The sequence below is a fragment of the Orussus abietinus genome, unplaced genomic scaffold, assembly GCF_000612105.2.
Source record: "Orussus abietinus isolate OABI.00-Male unplaced genomic scaffold, Oabi_2.0 scaffold291, whole genome shotgun sequence".
NCBI lineage: Eukaryota > Metazoa > Arthropoda > Insecta > Hymenoptera > Orussidae > Orussus > Orussus abietinus.
The window spans coordinates 113,154-116,874 of NW_019394451.1; positions in this window are offsets into that span (position 1 = coordinate 113,154).

Here is a 3,721-nt window from a genome sequence, read left to right on the forward strand (position 1 = left end):
TCCACGTGGGAAAGGGTGACATTCTTGATATAGAAAAGTGGCAGAAAGGAAAATTTTCTGAGGGAAAAGTGGAAAATTTGAAAAAGATTCGGATGGAAAAAGTGAATTGATAGGGAAGTCCATTGGACTTCAGCTCGAATTAATCCGTCCATCCTCCGCATTAAATCAGGGCTTCCTCACAAATCTGCGCAAAATGAATTAAAATAATTTTTTGGCAACAGAGATATCCTTGATAAGGAAAACTGGCAGAAAGAAAAATCCAAGATAAAAGTGGAAGATTGAAAAAAATTCGAATAGCAACATTGCAACAATTAATTGACAGGGAAGTCTATTGGACTTCACATCGAATTAATCCGTCCATCCTCCGCATTAACTCAGAATTTCCTCACAAATCTGCATAAAATGGATTAAAATAATTTCTCGGCAAGAGAGATATCCTTTATATGGAAAAGTGGCAGAAAGAAAAATCCGAGAAAAAAGTGGAAAATTTGAAAAAAAAAAAAAAACATCCGGACGGCGTGAACCGAGCGGGACAAGTCCCGGACTCGTTTGGCGGATCGTATTCGAAAGTCCGGGATCGCAAATCGCTCTTCGCAGTCCGGAGACGTCCTCGGGGCTTGAAAGGACTTTTTAACGGGTCGTGTTACAGGAGAGGAGTTCTCCTGGGGGAGAAAAATGGAATTACCGGGGAAGAAGCGCACAATGAGCACGCCTACCTCGGCGCCTTTCACCGCCAAGTCCCGATGTATTGACAAGTCTCGATTGTGCCGATTGTGCCGATTGTATCGTTTATATCGCTACCCGGCGCCGATTATTTTTGCCCTCCCGCGTTATTGTGACAGCGGCTTTGTCCGGCTCTTCTGCAAAATTGCGCCGGAATAATGCACCGCGACGAGTGGTCAGTCCTGGGCCCCATCCTGGGCCCCATCCTGGGCCCCATTCTGGGCCCCATCCTGGGTCCGGTCGGGGCCTCAAGAACACGACTCCTGCACCTCCCAGGACCATTCGTTCCACGGATAGAAAAAGATTCAATTATGTGCGGACACTGGACAGGGACCTTGTCAAATGCGGACCCGAATTAGAAGATTCTCTTTTAAAACATGTTTGTAGGGATGATTTTTCTATTGGACGAATTCTTACAGCAATGTCTTTTTTACGACCTTAGTGACTTTGATCTTCAAAATGTCCTTATAATTGTAACAGTGTTGCGAGATAAAGTTTGTAGGGATGATCCTATTGGACGAATTCTTATACCAGTGTCTTTTTTACGACCTTAGTGATTCTGATCTTCAAAATGTTCTTCTAATTGTAATACTGTTTCGAGATTTCGAGACGTTAAGGCGATATGAAAGTTTCGTATATATGTAGAGAGAAAGTTTCATGGATAGAAAAAGATTCAATTATGTGCGGACACTGGACAGGGACCTTGTCAGATACGGACCCGAATTAGAAGATTCTCTTTTCAAACACGTTCGTAGGGATGATTTTTCTACTGGAGGAATTCTTATAGCACTGGTACTTTTCTTACGATCTTAGTGATACTGATCTTCAAAATGTCCTTATAATTGTAACAGTGTTTCGAGATTTCAAAAGGTTAAGGTGAAGTGAAACCCCCTTCACATCAGTCGATTCGAAGACAACACTTTTTTTCTTAAGGGTATTAGACCAAACAGTCCGAAACTTTGCCACATGACTCGTGATCATCTAGGAATTACCCCGACACATTGAAAATTTCAATTTTACCAACAAGTTTTTCAACTTAGCCCAAACCAGAACCAAAATGTCGTCAGGCTCTGATATTTCGATCGATATACAATTATTTAAGGCTCCAATATGCGAAACGAAAGGGTCAGGACAATTGTACAACAATTTAGAACACTCTGGCAATCGATAAACTTGCATTTGAACGAGATAAAGGCAAAAAAAGTGTCTTATGCGCTGCTATGCTAAAACGAGGGCTTGGAGTGAAAATTTAGTTGCCCTTAGCAGTCAATTAGAGCCTCAAAAACCATGAATCCAGAGGATTTCTAGAGTTTTACTTCAATTTCTTTACAATTATTGTACGGAAACAAGAGGTGGAGTATGCCATTTGGTACAATACCCAATATATTTCGACAAGGCTGTCAATATAATAACGAACGTCGGCAACGGCGGTATTTAGAAAGATCTTTTTTACCGACGTCGATCAAGTTCCTCGACGTGTTTCACTTCATCTTAACCCCCAGAGGTCACATATGGTGATTAGATGGCGAAAATAACGCAAACGAGTGTCTCCGCGTGCGACCCCAGCCGGGAGAAAAAAGAAGAGTAAAAGAACCAATTCTAGCAGTAATCCTCGGCAAAACCATGCCAACGGCGCCCCTGCAGCTTTATCGTCTACTTATAAATTAAGAAACAATTACCGATTCCATTAAACTGGGAAAGAAAAGAGAGGATTCGATTCTTCGAGCGGCGACGCCGAGTCTTCGCGTGCGGAGAAGAGAGCCTCAGTAGCACAAAATATATAATATTTAATATTTCCCTTGTATTTCCTATCTATTGAAGTCTTAAGCTCTTGACACATGACTCGTGATCATCTAAGAATTGTCATGACACATTCAAAATTTGGATATTTGGGACAAAATTTGTTAACGTAGCCCAGACCAGAACGAAAATGGCGTCGAGCTCTGATATTTCGATCAGTATACAAATATTGAATTATATGAGAAACGAAAGGGTCAGGACAATTGTACGATAATTAATGACGCTCTGGTAATCGAGAAACTTGCATTTAAACGGAATAAAGGTGGAAAAAGTGTCTTATGAGCTTCTATGCTAAAACGATGGGAATGCGAGGTCTCGGAGTAAAAATTTAGTTGACAGGGAAATCACAGATGGCGCAGGAAGTCCCTCTGCAGTCAATTAGGGCCTCAAGAACCACGAATCCAGAGGATTTCTGGAGTTTTACTTCGATTTCTTTATAATTGTTGTACGTAAACGATAGGCGGAGTATGCCATTTAGAACAATAACCAATATAATTCGACACAGGTGTGAACATAAAAACGAATTTAGAATTTAGTATTTATAAAAAAACGTATTTAGGAAGGTCTTCTTTATCGAGGTCGAACGAGTTCCTCTACGTGTCTCACTTCACCTTAGACACTCTAATATGAAAAATGAAAGCGTCAGAATAATTGTACGACAATTCAGAACACTGGTAATCGATAAACTCGCATTTGAACGGGATAAACGCGGAAAAATGTGTCTTATGCGCTTCTACGCTAAAACGATGGGAATGCGAGGTCTCGGAGTGAAAATTTAGTTGACACGGAAATCACAGATGGCGCAGGGAGTCCCTCTGCAGTCAATTAGGGCCTCAGAAACCATGAATCCAGAGGATTTCTGGAGTTTTCCTTCAATTTCTTTATAATTATTGTACGAAAACGACAGGTGGAGTATGCCATTTAGTACAATACCCAATATAATTCGACACAGCTGTCAATATAAAAACGAACTTCGGCAGCGTAGGTATTTAGAAGAATCTTCTTTATCGAGGTCGATCGAGTTCCTCGACGCTTTTCACTTCACTTTAAATTCAAAGTAGGGGTAAAATTATCACACGGCATCTTTGTTACGATACTTGGGGGACATCAATCCGAAATATGTCGAGATATGTAGCACACACGCGTAAATAAGCGTGATGGATGGTAATTCGAAGGGTCAATCGGAAATTAGCACCGT